Source organism: Pleurodeles waltl, chromosome 4_2 (genome assembly GCF_031143425.1).
Source record: "Pleurodeles waltl isolate 20211129_DDA chromosome 4_2, aPleWal1.hap1.20221129, whole genome shotgun sequence".
NCBI classification, from domain to species: Eukaryota; Metazoa; Chordata; class Amphibia; order Caudata; family Salamandridae; genus Pleurodeles; species Pleurodeles waltl.
In genome coordinates this window covers 1,034,530,247-1,034,547,651 of record NC_090443.1, presented here as the reverse complement: position 1 = coordinate 1,034,547,651, position 17,405 = coordinate 1,034,530,247, and the positions used below count along the sequence as shown (strand labels likewise).

Here is a 17,405-nt window from a genome sequence, read left to right as displayed (position 1 = left end):
CTGTGGCAGAAAGTTCTGGAATCTGAGAGGAGCCACAAATTTCCTTCTACCCAGCGTTCCCCCAAGTCTCCCGATAAAAATGATACATCACTTGTGTGGGTAGGACTAGCGCCCACGAAAGGAAAGGGCCCAAAACACAACGTGGACACATCACATTTTTTTATAAAAAGCAGTGCCTACCTGTGGATTTTGGCCTGTAGCTCAGCCGACACCTGAGGAAACCTAGCAAACCAGTGCATTTTTGAAAACTAGAAACCCAGGGGAATCCAAGATGGGGTGACTTGCGGGGCTCAGACCAGGTTATGTTACCCAGAATCCTTTGCAAACATCAAAATTTGGCCCAAAAAACACTTTTTCCTCTCATTTCGGTGACAGAAAGTTCTGGAATCTGAGAGGAGCCACAAATTTCCTTCCACCCAGCGTTCCCCTAAGTCTCTCGATAAAAATGGTACATCACTTCTGTGGGTAGGCCTAGCGCCCACAAAAGGAAATGGCCTAAAACACAACGTGGACACAACATATTTTTTCACAGAAAACAGAGGTGTTTTTTGCAAGGGGCGTACCTGTGGTGTTTGGCCTGTAGCTCAGCCGGCCCCAGGGGGGGGGCAGAAATGGCCTAAAATAAATTTGCCCCCCCAACCCCCACCCTCCCCCGCCGGGAGCGACCCTTGCCTACGGGGTCGCTCCCCCTGCGTGACATTGGCACCAAAAAACAAATCCCCGGTGCCTAGTGGTTTCTGCCCCCTTGGGGGCAGGTTGACCTAAACTCAGCCAATCTGCCCCCAAGGGGGGCAGAAATGGCCTAAATACAATTTGTCCCCCAGGGGAGCGACTTTTGCCTGATGGGTCGCTCCCCATCTCTAAAAAAAAAAAACAAAGAAAAAAAAGAAAAATTCCCCTGGCGCCTAGAGGTTTCTGCCCCCCCCCCCCCCCCCGGGGGCAGATCGGCCTAATAATAGGGCGATCTGCCCCCCGGGGGGGCAGAAATGGCCTAAAATAAATTTGCCCCCCCAACACCCACCCCCCCACCGGGAGCGACCCTTGCCTACGGGGTCGCTCCCCCTGCGTGACATTGGCGCCAAAAAACAAATCCCCGGTGCCTAGTGGTTTCTGCCCCCTTGGGGGCAGATTGACCTAAAATTGGCCAATCTGCCCCCAGGGGGGCAGAAATGGTCTAAATACAATTTGCCCCCCCAGGGGAGCGACCCTTGCCTGATGGGTCACTCCCCATCTCTAAAAAAAGAAACAACAAAAAAAAAAACACACAAAAAAAAAATTGCCCTGGCGCCTAGAGTGTTCTGCCCCGCCCCCGGGGGCAGTTCGGCCTAATAATAGGCCGATCTGTCCCCCGGGGGGGCAGAAATGGCCTAAAATAAATTTGCCCCCCCAACCCCCACCCCCCCCCCCCCGGGAGCGACCCTTGCCTACGGGGTCGCTCCCCCTGCGTGACATTGGCGCCAAAAAACAAATCCCCGGTGCCTAGTGGTTTCTGCCCCCTTGGGGGCAGATTGACCTAAAATTGGCCAATCTGCCCCCAGGGGGGCAGAAATGGTCTAAATACAATTTGCCCCCCCAGGGGAGCGACCCTTGCCTGATGGGTCACTCCCCATCTCTAAAAAAAGAAACAACAAAAAAAAAAACACACAAAAAAAAAATTGCCCTGGCGCCTAGAGTGTTCTGCCCCCCCCCCCCCGGGGGCAGTTCAGCCTAATAATAGGCCAATCTGTCCCCCGGGGGGGGCAGAAATGGCCTAAAATAAATTTGCCCCCCCCCAACCCCCACCCCCCCCCCCCCGGGAGCGACCCTTGCCTACGGGGTCGCTCCCCCTGCGTGACATTGGCGCCAAAAAACAAATCCCCGGTGCCTAGTGGTTTCTGCCCCCTTGGGGGCAGATTGACCTAAAATTGGCCAATCTGCCCCCAGGGGGGCAGAAATGGTCTAAATACAATTTGCCCCCTCAGGGGAGCGACCCTTGCCTGATGGGTCACTCCCCATCTCTAAAAAAAGAAACAACAAAAAAAAAAAAAAAAAAAAAAAAAAATGCCCTGGCGCCTAGAGTGTTCTGCCCCCCCCCCCCCGGGGGCAGTTCGGCCTAATAATAGGCCGATCTGTCCCCCGGGGGGGCAGAAATGGCCTAAAATAAATTTGCCCCCCCAACCCCAACCCCCCCCCCCCCCGGGAGCGACCCTTGCCTACGGGGTCGCTCCCCCTGCGTGACATTGGTGCCAAAAAACAAATCCCCGGTGCCTAGTGGTTTCTGCCCCCTTGGGGGCAGATTGACCTAAAATTGGCCAATCTGCCCCCAGGGGGGCAGAAATGGTCTAAATACAATTTGCCCCCCCAGGGGAGCGACCCTTGCCTGATGGGTCGCTCCCCATCTCTAAAAAAAAGAAACAACAAAAAAAAAACACACAAAAAAAAAATTGCCCTGGCGCCTAGAGTGTTCTGCCCCCCCCCCCCGGGGGCAGTTCGGCCTAATAATAGGCCGATCTGTCCCCCGGGGGGGGCAGAAATGGCCTAAAATAAATTTGCCCCCCCAACCCCCACCCCCCGCCCCCCGGGAGCGACCCTTGCCTACGGGGTCGCTCCCCCTGCGTGACATTGGCGCCAAAAAACAAATCCCCGGTGCCTAGTGGTTTCTGCCCCCTTGGGGGCAGATTGACCTAAAATCAGCCAATCTGCCCCCAGGGGGGCAGAAATGGTCTAAATACAATTTGCCCCCCAGGGGAGCGACCCTTGCCTGATGGGTCGCTCCCCATCTCTAAAAAAAAGAAAGAACAAAAAAAATAAACACAAAAAAAAAAATTGCCCTGGCGCCTACAGGTTTCTTCCCCCCCTGGGGGCAGATCGGCCTAATAATAGGCCGATCTGCCCCCAGGGGGGGCAGAAATGGCCTAAAATAAATTGCCCTCCCCCCCAGGGAGCGACCCTTGCCTAAGGGGTCGCTCCCTTTGCGTGAAATTCACGCAAAGAAAAAACTCCCTGGTGTCTAGTGGTTTCTACCCCCCTTGGGGGCAGATTGGCCTCATCAAAATAGGCCAATCTGCCCCCAAGGGAGGCAGAAATGGCCAAAATATAATTTTCCCCCAAGGGGAGCGACCCTTGCCTAAGGGGTCGCTCCCCACCAAAAAAAAAAAAAAAATGAAACAAAAAAAAAAAAAAAAAAAAAATGGTCCCTGGTGCCTAGAGGTTTCTGCCCCCCCTGGGGGCAGAAAAGGCCTTTTCAAAAAAATGCCCCCCCTGGGAGCGACCCTTGCCCAAGGGGTCGCTCCCTTTGGTCAATTTCAATGAAAAAAAAAAAAATCCCTGGTGTCTAGTGGGGTTTCAAAAGCCGGATTGCAAGCAATCCGGCTTTTGAAACCCTCGGAGGGACTTCAAAGGGAAGGAAATACTTTTCCTTCCCTTTGAAGCCCCTCCGGGCCTCCCAAGTGATTGAAAAAGAAATGCTTTTGCATTTCTTTTTCAATCGCGCTGGAAGCAGAGCTTCCAGCGCGGCTAGGGAGGCCCCTGTGACAAATCAGCGCGCGCTCGCGCGCTGACGTCACAGGGGGGGGGTGGGGGGGGGGGGGGGGTCGGGGGTGGAAGGGGAAGGGATTCCCCGGTCAGCCCTGACCTGGGGGGGTGGGGGGGCGTCCCTCGGGAGGAGCGCTAGCGCTTCTCCCGAGGGAAGCATTCAGGACGTAATGGTTACGTCCATGGCGCCACACGGGCGCTGCCATGGACGTAACCATTACGTCCGTGGCGGGGAAGGGGTTAAGGATTGGAATGACTTGAATCAGCTCAAATCTAACACATCCATTATTATCAAGCCATCAGACAAGGGTGGCAACATTGTCATCATGGATGTGGTAGAGTATGTAAAAGAAGCTTATAGTCAATTGACCAATGGTGATCATTACGAGAAGCTGCAAATGAATCCCACTGTACAATATCCAAACATGTATCATGGGATGTTGGAACGATGGTTTATAGAACAACTCATTTAACATGATGAATATCTATATTTAAAAATTGAATTTCCAAAAATTCCTTGTATTTATTTTTTACCCAAAATGCATAAAAATAAACATCATCCACCTGGTATACCTATTGTAAGCATGAACAATTCCATTTTGGAAAATACCTCGAGATATTTGGATCTCTTCCTGTGTCCATATGTCACAGAGCTGCCATCTTATTTACGTGACACTAATGACTTTCTGTCTAAAATACATAGTATTCCGTGGCAGAACATTTATCTGATGGTCACAATGGATGTAGCTTCGTTATATACATCGATTAAACATCAATACGGCATGGAAGCCTGTAGATACTTTTTGAGAACACGTCCCATAGAATTTCTTCAACAATCAGACATGCTTATGTCACTGCTATCGTTCTGTTTCACGCACAATGTCTTTTTGTTCAATAATGAGTACTATCTTCAAAAACAAGGCACGGCGATGGGGGCATCCTTAGCACCCACCTATGCAAATCTCTATATGGGATGGGGGGACAAAGAAGTAGCGTGGTCAGGTGCCCACAATGCCTACATGGATAAGGTAATACTGTGGGTACGATATATTGATGATCTCTTTGTTATATGGGATGGTCATGAAGAGGCTCTGCAGGAATACATCCATGTGTTAAACAATAACGAGTTAAATATTCGTCTTGAGACAGTCTGGAGTAGAAACACTATTGAGTTTTTAGATGTCCTGCTTAAGTCAAGAATGACAAATTGGAGCCCGCAGTATACCGTAAACCCACTGCATGCAACTCAATACTGCATGGTAACAGTGGGCATCCGGAAGCATTGAAATGGAGCATACCCTATAGCCAATTCCTGCGGGCTTGCAGGATATGTTAAGATAATGTTGGTTTTAGAAGAGAAATTATGGCAATGACCCAAAGATTTTTGAGGAGGGGATATCCTTATAAAATTCTGATTGATGCACAGAATAGGGTAAAAAGTAAAACCAGAGAAGAAAGAACTGCTCTTCAAGAATCAACTAACTGAGGACAATTCTAATACAAATAGATCTCCTCTGAGACTGTTTCTTGAATTCAATCATCAACATGTGGCACTTAAGAACATTTTACAACGTAATTGGCATATTTTGCAACAAGATCCTCATATCAAGGAGATAATTGGTCAACATCCCCAAATCACCTATCGTAAAACTTACTCATTGGGAGATCATCTGACCAGGAGCCTATTTGTTACAAATGACAATATGCTGTGGTTGACTAAAAAAAGCTTAGGGTTCTGGAAATGTGGCCATTGCAAGGCGTGTAAATACGCAGAAAATGTGCAGAGCTGTCAAACATTTGATGGTTGAAAATGTGTGATCAAAGATTGTATCACGTGTGAAACTGAATATGCTGTTTATGTTATTGAATGTGGCTGCCGGAGGAATAATGTAGGTAGCACCATTCATAAACTTAAGATCAGGTTTTTACAACATTTTAGAGCAATTAAGAATCATGATACATCTTATCTGTTGGCCAAACATTTTTGGGACACACATGGAGGAGACAGTAGCACTTTAATCTTTTATGGAATTAAGTTGATTATATTGGGCCCTAGATCAGGTGACAGGACATTGGAGTTAAGACAAATGGAATCTAAGATGATTTTATTGTTTGGTTCAGAAAATCCATGGGGACCTAATCTTGATGCAGAATTATATGTTCATTTATGATTATTAGATAGAATACAGTCTATATGATAGTAGAACAGTCTGAATTGCTGCCATGTTTACATTTCTCCATTTTTAGGGTCCAGCCTGCGTCGCATGCGTTTCGCTTGCAAGACACTTTAGGAGTTACAAAAGGGCTCAGAGCCCCGTCCATGTCACGTCAGTGTCTTTCATTGGTTTGTGGGCTTGCCTTTCAAAATCTGCTTGCTTTCATTAGTGGAAGGCAAGCATACGTCATGTCTTTTCCGGTGGTTAGCACTCCTCGAGCGGAGTGTAAAGCACGTTTTAATAATACTTACAAATGCATCTAAAAAGGAGTTTAGACACGGACAGTCAGAGTGAAAAATCAATGAACAAGGTCTATTTATTTTGCTGCAGCAAAGAGGACAGATTTACAACTGGCATCCCCAGCCCGAAGTAAAGTGTGCTAACATGGTGCATTCAACAGTGATATTTATACTCATACATCAAAGGATACATAAAGTAAGTACATAATGATATACGTCATACAGGAATTTTAAGGAGGGAATCAGTTTCCACACACCGGTTCCCGTCCCTGCTTTGTCCTCGACTCCCTTCTGCAGCTGTTTGACTTCTCACATTCTGAGAACCCTTCAAAGGATTTTGTGGTTCAAAGATATAGATATCAACCTTTCCCTCCCCAAAATACAACAGCCGAGGTCGGTTAGTTATTTTTACCACATGATTATAATGAGTAACGTGCCCCAGCTAGGGAAAGAAACCAGCTGCGAGCCCGTGGTGGAACCAGGCTTTTTTTACTAAACAAATATATAAGATAACATATGCAATAGGCAGTGCGTTCAGAGAGGGAACTCAAACTAAATGTCTTTAAAGGAAAAGGAGCAATACAAAATGGATTAGCCCCGTCCATGTCACGTCAGTGTCTTTCATTGGTTCGTGGGCTTGCCTTTCAAAATCTGCTTGCTTTCATTACTGGAAGGCAAGCATACGTCATGCCTTTTCCGGTGGTTAGCCCTCCTCGAGCGCAGCGACCAAGTACTGAAAACATGCGAGGCTCACAGTTTAATGTCAGGTTTGTGGACTACTTTTCATCTTTTTTTCACAGCGCGATCTCGCTTGGCAGAAGTGGAGCGTTTTGCCTAACATCGCCCCTGTTACATAGTTAATTGCACTTTTGCCGGTTACGTAGATAATTGCACTTTTGCCGATAGGTTTCACTACGAGTGAACTGTAGCAGCGCGATCATGCTGTTTTTTTTCGATTTAATGTGGCAAGAAAAATCCGGTTGGGAGTTTACAACTGCTAATAGCTCTAACTCAGAGAAATGCGAGACCCTATTGCATTGCAAATGCTTGTTTCATGTTGTGATTTGACATACCATGAACAGTGATGCTGCTCTGATACAGTTTTCATAATTTACATTTCTGAAGATATGCTGAGAGTGCATATGTTGGTGCTGTAATTGTTATAATTTTTTCTCTTTTTAATTATATTCTTTATATTTTTGGTTTTAGGACACTCATCATCGTATAGATGCTGTAGCACTTTTGCACTGGGCACTTTATGTAGTATGGTTAGAATTATATACCAGAATAGGGAGTCATTGGTCTTTAATGTTACAGATTATGTGAATATATATTTTATGTCAAACAACAAATTATTTATGGATAAATCTATTTATACGAACGTTTACATCTATATATTGTTAAATAATTCACTTTATATTTTTAATGCCATACAAGGCACTAGTCACTTTATTTCATGGGGATGAACATCAAACATACAAAAATATACCATTGATTTTGATGTAGGGAATTGTATCCACTAATTTAACATAGCCTAGAAGAAGTTTCAGTGGCCTTTTTTACAACAGTGACTACATGATGCACACAAAGGAGTAATTTTGCTTTGATTTTATAATTGCGCTGTTTTTCATTAAGTGGATGTTGATAGATAATAACCAAATATTAGGTATAAGAAATAAAAAGTGAATAATCTGTATGCTTTAAGATGGCCGCCCTTTTAGTCTGCACTAGTGAATAATCGAAATAGATGAGGGTCTAAGGTGTGTATCTGTTAGAGGTCTTGGTGTGGGGTGAAAATGTCCAGTAGAAGGCGTCAGCCGAAACGCGTATACGTTTTTGTTTGGAAACAGCATTGTTTTTGCAACGAGTTTGAAATAAAGCAGATGAACATTTAGGGAAGAGACATTGTCGTTTCCTTAACTCTGGTCGGCGATTGGTATGGTGCAGCCATTTGGTGAGCGTCTTCTCATCGTTGTGGATTATTTATATATATATATATATATATATATATATATATATATATATGTATGTATATGTATGTATATGTCTGTATAAATACAAATAAAATAAAATCTATAAATAAAATTCTCTCCTTTACTCATCCCAAGCCTCATCCTATTACTATAAACTCCCAATTAACACTTGTGGATTCTTCCCTCCTCTATCCCTCCATTACTCTAGTCAATCCAACTAATAAACTCAAATATCCTCTGCTCAAATTAAGTCATAAAAATACTAAAACTGAATTCATATTTCCCTACACTAATCTACCACTAATTCCTCTTGGGTTCCTGAGTAGCGTGCTACTCGCCGAAAAGCGCTTTGACGCTTCGTCAGAGGTAGTAAGCGCTATATAAATACTATTACAATACAATACATTAAATACTCAGCACTTTCCCACCCACTGAGATTCAGGTCTTTTCTAATAAGGTGATTCTGAGGGGGAATGATTCACGCATCCACTACTGGATAATTTGAATTTGCACCACTGTCCTAGCTCTGAATACAGAGGTAAATCTCGGTTACACCCCCCCAAAGTGAAAACATTGCCTATTATGTTTGCAGCCATAAATATTGTGCTACATGTGGGGAAATAGGTCCTATCCCCTGTACTGGTGCTATAGGCTTTTTCCAAGAAACCTAAGAGGGAGAAATGTCTGTTTCTGCCCATCTTGCAATCTTGTTAGTTGTGAAGGATAGGCTTACCCCCAAGAGTGAAGGTAAGACGTGCAATCACCTGCGTCTTGTGGCAAGAAAATAGATAAAGTGCATATGATTGGGAGAGGCTGTAAGCCCATCCAAACGGGCTCTAGCTAGGTTATTGCAGACCACAATGCTGCCTCAGCTCACCTGCCATACTGAACTGGTACAACTCAAGACTGCACATCCCTGAAGGGATAAAGACCATACAGCCTCCATACACTCATCCAAATCTGACAAATCCACCTGCCTGCAGGCTCCACTTCTATAAAGCAGATGAAGTTTAGATCCTGCTTTTGATCATCTATTCAGAGACTGCACGCATTACCATTTTTTAATTGTCTTTGCAGAGTCATAAAGGAGAATGTCAAAGCCGAATGACCGAACAAGCCACACCAAGAGGAACATGTAAAGGTTAACACGTGGGACTCTAGAGTAAGCCTTGAGGGACTCCTCCATTAAAGAGTACTGCAAAGTAATGGAAATAAGCAGTGCAAATGGTTTGAGACCTCCAATAAGCAAGAAGTACAGCCCTTTAAGTGCAGATAACCCGATACCAACATAGGATGGAGTGGGCCACCATGTTGAAAAACGCTGATGGATCCAGTTTGATCAAGGCTGCAGAGCAGGCTTGGTCCAAGTCCTTGCTTTGATCATCAGCATCTGCGACTAAAGCAGTTTCCTTGCTGTGCTTATCATGGAATCTGGAGAGTGCGGTGTCTAAGAGGGAGTTGGATTCTAGGTAACAAGTTAATTGCTTAGTGACATTTTTTTCTGCGAGTTTAGAGGCAAAAGGAAGTAGGGATATAGGGCAGTAACCATCATGGATAAGGGATTTGCCAAGGGTATTTTTAATAAGGGGATGTTTCCTATAGACTGGAACTTCAGATAATATTACGGAGGCATACCACAAGGCTGTACCAACAAGTATGGCAATTAGTGTCACTCTTTAAAAAGTATAAAGAATTGTGATGCTTTTGTACTTTACTGTGCACCTATATTTCCTTGTGGCATTTAAATGTATTCTTAAACTGATTGAGAATATTTAAATCCTTGCAGTATTTGTGTCATGGTTGAAAGGTCGAATATCAAGTGTATCAAGGACGTCAGTTGACTCCTGATGCAAAAGGGTTAAATGTGTATTCTTACACAATACACTTTCAAGAAGCAGGTCTTGATGGAGTGGCTTGCTGCTTTTCTGAAGAAAATGGCAATTTGTCTAGTTCTGACGAAGGAGAGAGGTCTAGGCATTTATTCCATAGTCTTCCTGGTGCGGAAAGCATCTGAGGGCTATTGTCTTGTGATAGACCTAACAAACCTCAACCAGTTTACGTCAGACATAAGATTGAAAATGGAGACTTTGCAGAAATTGCTCCTTTGATACTGTCGCAATGTTTCATGGTTATGCTCAAACTCATGGATGCTTATCCCCATTTTCCTGTGGTGAAGAGGACTTAGCAGTCTATGAGATCTGCGGTGGGAAACTAGCATTGGCAATTCATGGTTCTTCCATTCAGGATCAGCCTCCAGAGTCTTCACAAAGATGATGGCTCTGGTGATAGTGCACCTACATCAGATGGGGATCCCAGTCTTTCCATACCTAAACGATTGCTTCACGCTCCTTCCCCCCCCCAGAGATGTTCAGGTTTCTGAAGACCAAATGACTGCCATGAGCAGGTTAGGGCTTCTGCTCAACATTTCAAAATGCCAACTAATGCTGTGAAAGGAGATCAAATTCACTGAAGCAATCTTCAGAACGGATGTAGGAAGAATCTCTGGGCTTCACAGTCTGATTTCCCTTCTTCCCTCCTGCTCAGAGGTTCCAGTCAAGTTATGCCTGGAGATTCAGGGCAGCATGGAAGTTTGGATCTTCATGGTGCCATAGGCTCATCTTCACCTACGCCTCTTCCTGTGGCACATACACAGATTTTACTCTCCAGCAATTCACCCATTGGATCTCCTCATTCCTTTATCTTTGTCAGGAGAAGCAGGAATTGATGTGGTGGATGAATTAGACCAATCTATTGAAAGGCATGGGCATGCATTCACAACAGCCTCTGGTACTCACTAAAGATGCCAGCAGGATTGGTTCGGAAGCAACCATCTTGGGCCAGTCAAACCAGCAGAAATGGCCCATTTTGGATCAGAGGAGATCATCCAAATAGAGGGAACTTACAGCAATCCACAGAGCTCTTCTGAGATTCAGACCGGACCTTTCAGAGGGATGTTCTTTTAAGATCTCCATAGCTTATATCATTTATTAGGGAAGCACCAAATCAAGGTCCGTGACTCCGATTACTACTGCCACAGGATTATGGACAGAGACCAATTTTTTCAGTATTTTGGTGATTCACATCAAAATAAAGAGAATGTTCAGGCAGACGGTCTCATCAAGACTTTTTCTTCCTCAATGAACCTCACACTATCTCAGGGATCTTAAAAATGTCTGCAGGAGGTTCCGAACTCCATTTTTAGACCTTGTCGCCTCAAAGGAGAATGTACTAGTTCTGAGGTTTTGTGCATGGTCCAGAAAAGGGCAGCATGGGGAACGGGCTGTCTGCTGATGAATTGGTCCCAGGGGCTTCTTTAAACTTTTCCTCCCTTTCCCCTTATCACAATGACATTATCAAAGGTTCAACAGGAGAAAGCAGATGTTATAGTAATAGTACTCTATTGGCCATAACTATCAGAGTTTCCAACCTTGTGCAGTCTGGCATTGGGTCCTCCTTGGATTCTTTCTCCAGGGCCAGATGTACGACCATATTTTTTGCAATTCGCGAATTGCGACTCATTTACGAGTCGCAAACCGTGAGTCGCAAAACCAAATGCACAACAGTGTCAATTACACTTTTTGCGATTCCCACGGGGTCGCAAATTACCTACCTCATTAATATTCATGAGGCAGGTCGCAATTTGCAACGCCATTGGGAATGGCTGCACTCACAGGGATGGTGGCCGGTTGGGGACAGCAGACCACCAAGTCTATGACTGCTTTTAAACAAAGCAGTTTTTTTTTAATGCACCCCGTTTTCCCTAAAGGAAAACGGGATGCATTTCAAACCAAAAAATGAATTTTAGAACACCCTCTATTTCGAAGGCCTATTCTAAGCACTGGGAGATGTTTGACAAATGGTGTTCTGTGCATAACCTTTTGGCACCCACCTCTCTTTTTTCCACTGTATTAGTTCTTGGTGGAGGAGTTCAGCTCAATTTACCTTTCTACACTTAAGAAATGGTAGTTCACTAATAAAGCTTTTAGGGATTTCTTTGAGCCTGGCGGGGATTGACTACCTAGTTAATAGAGTTTTTAGAAGCTTCTCAATTTCAAGATCTACTGTTCTTAGATCACTTCAGAATCATTTTCTGAACCGTTACAGGAAGTAGACTTGAACTTTCTTTCCTAGTCATTTTCTGGTTGCCATTACTTCGGCATACAGAATTGTAAGTAATAAACTTACAGCTTTATTCTGTCTACCACCCTTCTTAAGATTCATCCTCTGAGGGTGGTTCAGCTCACTGTAGATCTACTAGGGGCATGGCCACTTCTTAGGCTGACTTCTAGGTGGTCTCTATCCAGGAACTTTGTAGGGCTGCTACTTGGTACTCGGACTCTACATTTGTGAAACATTATAGACTGAATAATGTTGACTACGATGCAAATTTTTGTGTGGGGTTTTGAAGTCTATTTTGGATAGATCCTGATACTGTTTTGTTATCCCATTAGTGTGCATTAAATCATCGAGTCTACATACTAGTGTTGAAGTGTATTTTCCTGGTGAATGGAGAGATAGGCTTATGATTTGGTATACCTCAAGTTGTGATGACTGGGACGAAGGACGCAAAGGTAATGTCCAGATTACTTACTGGCAGGGCCACTGGAATTATGCGATTGTGCAGCTGCTGCATTTTTCACATAATAATTGATTTGTCGCATTTGCCAAAATGCATTTCTAGTTCAAATGGTTCAAAAGCTATGAAAACGCAGTTGCACATTATGCTGTGCAGAGGAAGGCCCCTTTTCAAAGTACTTATTGCTACATTTGGTTGTTAAACAGGTATTAATGAGGTGCGACCAATGCTCAGACAGTGTTAACAAGTGTAATGAGCATTAGCAAAGCAAATATGCCTCACCTATGCATGAGCTTGGTTCAAGCAGTCAGGCTTATTTCAGAGGCAATGTGTAAAGTATTTGTACACACAACAGTTACACCACAAAAGCACTAAACACCAGTTTAGAAAAATATTTATCTGAGTCAAACAAGACCAAAATGACAAACATCCAACATACACAAGTAGAGAAATTACTTTTTAAGGTTTAAAAGAGTCCTAATCCTGAAGAATCAATGGCTGTATTCTTGTAACACACAGTACCTCAAATGCGTCAAAAACAAAGACGATGTGGGCAGCAAAGGAGGTGATGTGTCGATTCTTTCCCCACCGGACGGGCAATGCGTTGATTCTTTTCCCACCGAGTTGGTGCTGCGTCCATTCTTTTCCTAGCAAAGCAACAGGCAGAGTGGCAGTTCCTGCTACAGCATCCAGCTCTGCTTCCTGGCAGAATGCCCTCAGTCCAGAAGTGTTCTGAAGTTGTGGTCTCAGAGGCCCAATACTTATACTCATTTCTGCCTTTGAACTGGGCAAACCTCAAAGGAAAGTCTTTATAGCACAAAAGACCCTGCCTCTCCCTGTCCTGGCCCCAAACTCACTCCAGGGGGTTGATGACTGCTTTGTGTAAGGACAGGCAAAGCCCTATTCAGGTGCAAGTGTCAGTTCCTCCATCCACTCTGGCCCAGGAAGACCCATCAGGATATGCAGGACACACCTCAGCTCCCTTTGTGTGACTGTCTAGAGTGAATTCAAAAACAGCCCAGCTGTCATCCTGACCTACACGCGTATTCCACAGTCAAGCAGAGGCACAGAATGGTTAAGAAAGAAAATACCCACTTTCTGAAAGTGGCATTTTCAAACTGACAATTTAAAAACCAACTTCACCAAAAGATGAATTTTTAAATTGTGAGTTCAGAGACCTCCATAACTCTGTCTGCTCCCAATGGGAAATTATACTTCCAAGATATTTTGAGGCAATCCATATGATAGCCTATGGGAGAGAGGCCTTGCAATAGTGAAAAACAATTTAAGTAGTATTCCACTATCAGGACATGTAAAACACACAGGTACGTGTCCTACCTTTTAAATACACTGCACCCTGCCCATGAGGCTGCCTTGGGCCTACCTTGGGGGCGATGTACATGTACTAAAAGGGAAGGTTTGGGTCTGGCAAGTGGTTACACTTGCCAGGCCAAAATGGCAGTTCCACACTGCCCACACAGACACTGCAGTGGCATGTCTGAGAAATGTTTACAGGGCGACTCATGTGAGTGGCACAATTAGTGCTGCAGGCCCACTAGTAGCATTTAAGTTACAGGCCCTGGGAGGCTACAGTGCACTTTACTAGGGACTTACTAGTAAATAAAATATGCCAATCACGGATGAACCAATTACCAATCCAATTTAGACTGAGCGCCCTTGTGCTTTAGCACTGGTCAGCAGTGGTAAAGTGCCCAGAGTCCTAATGCCGGCAAGAACAAAGTTCAGCACAGGATCAAAACAGGAGGTCAGAAGCCAAAAAGATAGGGGAAACCACGTCAGGAGCTGACAGCTCTAACAGCAATGGTGCAGAGTGGAGTGGTGCAGAGTAAAACAAAGTGGCACACAGAGCAGTGGCATAGTGTGGTGCAATGTAGTGTGCGGAGTGGCGTAGAGTGGAGTGGTGGAAGGTGCAGTGGCACAGAGTGCAGTAGTGCAGAGTAGAGTGGCAGAGAGTGCAGTATTGAAGAGTAGAGTGCAGTGGTGCAGAGCGGCGTAGAATGTGGTGGTGTAGAGTGGCATAGAGAGCAGGACTGTAGACTACAGTGGTGCAGAGTAGAATTCAGTGGCGTAGAATGCAGGTGTGTAGAGCACAGTAGAGTGGCACAGAGAGACAGAGTGGAGTGCACAGAATGCAGTGGCATGGAGTAGATTGTTTCATAGTGGCACAGATTGGAGTGGTGTTGGGTAGAGTTAATATCAGACAGCAGTTCAAGAAAGGGAATGTAAAGAGAAAGAAAAAGATTAAAAAATTGATGACGAAACTAAGGAATGATGTGGATTGTGTGGTAAGAAAGGCACATAAGGGAGGTAACATAGTGTTTTGGCCTAGGATCTTGAGGAGGCTCATAAACACCTGAGTTATGCCTCTTATTACATGAAAATTGATCATCAGATATATACTGATACAATAGTAGTATTATATCTGAAGCGGTGGCATTCAAGGAAATTGTTGAATGGCGATGAGGAAACATTTTTGAGGAATTAATTTCCTAAGCTGCCAATTTTTTATTTAATACCAAAGGTTCACAAGAACCCTAAGAGACCACCGGGAAGGCCTATCATCTCGGCTACTGAGTCTGTTGGAGAATAGCTCCAAATTTATTATCTGATACTTTTTGTTCCCAATTTGGCATCTCATACAAGACTCAACAGACTTCCTCAGGAGAGTGTTTGATGTGTTCTGTGAACCAGACATGCTAATGATTACATTGGATGTTTCTGCATTATACAAGAGCATAGTCCATGAAGATGGGCTATGGGACGCCAAACACTCCAGGGCAATATCCATCAGGTTTAATGAGCATAACATGATATTATATGAGATGACTGAGTTCTGTTTAGCCAGGAATATATTATTTTTTGATGGGCACTTGTGTGAACATCAAAGGGGACAGTGATGGGCACCTGCTTCGCTCCCAGCTGTGCAAATTTGCATAAGAATTGGTGGGAGGAGCAAATTGTGTTTGTAGGAAGCTGGATCTGAATATACTACATCAAAATGAGATATAGTGTGAAGAGAGTCCAGGGGTTCCCCAGAGGCGTAACAGAGGCTAAAGTAGAGAATATGAATGCTCTTTTTTGTGGTAGTGCATTCGAGCAGTCAGGCTTATCAGAGGGTAGTGCAAAGCATTTGCTGAACACACACAGGCAATACATGAAGCACAAACTCATTGATTAACTCCAGGCCAATGGTTTTTATATAGCAAAAATATACTTTGTTACTTTATTTCTAGAACAAGATTCAAGTTGCAGGCAGGTACATTTGAAAGTAATGCAAGGTGCATATGTAAGGTTTATCACTACTTATACTAGGGATCATTTCTCCGTAAGGAAGATGTTGTTGAAAAACAGGCATCTTTTGAAAAATGATGCAGTGATTTCAGGAACGATTCCCTAAAAACCTCTAACAACTTATAGGAGGGCAAGATCCTACAGAGACAGACTGGTAAACAATGGCATTAGGAGCAGCAACACTGCCTGTTTGAAACTAAAAGCTGGATTCTACAAGTGCAACAAGTGTAAAGCTTGTAGACATGGGAATAATAACACCCCAGTGCAAACACCCTTTGGTCAGGAATTGAAAATTACTAAAAAATCTCATCTGTAAGACGGAATTCACAGTATAGAAGCTAAAATGTAGCTGGGATGTGGTACGTATAGGAAGCACTATATTAGAGGCACATAAGAGAATCTTGCAACACCTGGGGGCAATTAAGAATATTGATAGCAGTTACCCTGTGGCCAGACATTTTTTGAAAGTGCATAATGTTGAAACTGAGTAGTTGTATTATTCAGTGATTGAGACCACTGCAAGACGCCTTTGGAGTGGGAACATGGAGAAAGCATTTCAAAAGTTGAAAGTACAATCTATACGAAGGCTCGAATCACTAGAACCCAAGGGTCTGAATGTAGACCCAGAGCTGCATGTGTTAATTTAATATTGTTTCTTTTGTCTCTTGCTTTATTCAGGGTGCTGGATTTTTATAATTGATTTTAAATATTCCATTCTTATTGTAGGTACAAAAGGACCAGGAACAGTATTATAACAACTTATGAAGAATAGGGTACACTGGCTAGACCCTCTTTTGTGAATTTCAGTTTTGCAAGTATAATTTGGGGTCTTTTTGTGTTTGATTTTTTGAGAAATAGGTAAATGCAGGTTATACAGTTCTGATAAGAAGCATCTTTTCAATATAGGCCCACTAGGGTGAGATTTGTTTTCTGCTATGTGATTGTCCTTTCTTTGTTCTTTCCCCGTCTTCTCTGGACGGTATGGGAAGGATTCATAAATTGTCATATATAAATGTGATGGCAATGTAAAATGTAACATTGTACTGTATGGGCACCATTAATTCTTAAAGCTACTCATGAGAATATTATTTTTTTGTATATCTTTTTTTTATTATAACTAATATTGTAGTGTTTAATAAATTTCTGGAGACAGGATTAATGCAGAGGACTTTTTTTTTTTAATTTGTCATGATATAGTAAGGCAGCCACATTTTCAGTTTTTTTATGCAGTAAATAACGGCCTGTTGTTTGTTTTCAATATGGGAGTGTGTTTGCTTAAAAGCAATGATGAAAATGACACCAGTAACTGTAATCAAGGTCCCGTGCAGAAAGAAACGCATTGGTCAGCAACAGCAAAATGAAACTACAAACGGAGCGTTTGTATGCTGGGACTGCTGTTATTTTCATTACAAAGGAGTGGTTTGTTGGAGATATATGTATATATCCTCCTTCCCTCTTATGATGAGTCCCAGGAGCAAGTTGCTAATGCTCATGGCTTGGTGTGATTGGATACCTATTCTATGGCAGGACGGGAGGCTTCGGATTAAGTTTTCTATATTCTTTACTGTCAAAACAG

General features: G+C 43.7%; 1 long non-coding RNA gene across 1 annotated transcript in view; it reads right to left on the bottom strand.

Moving 5' to 3' along the window:
• The window catches only part of LOC138293655 (uncharacterized), a 65,596-nt gene extending 51,909 nt beyond the window's left edge, over positions 1-13,687 (bottom strand). Inside the window, exon 1 of the long non-coding RNA XR_011203070.1 lies at positions 13,040-13,687. This is a non-coding gene — a long non-coding RNA (uncharacterized lncRNA). The remainder of the gene's footprint in view (positions 1-13,039) is intronic.
• Positions 13,688-17,405: the final 3,718 nt, after the last annotated feature.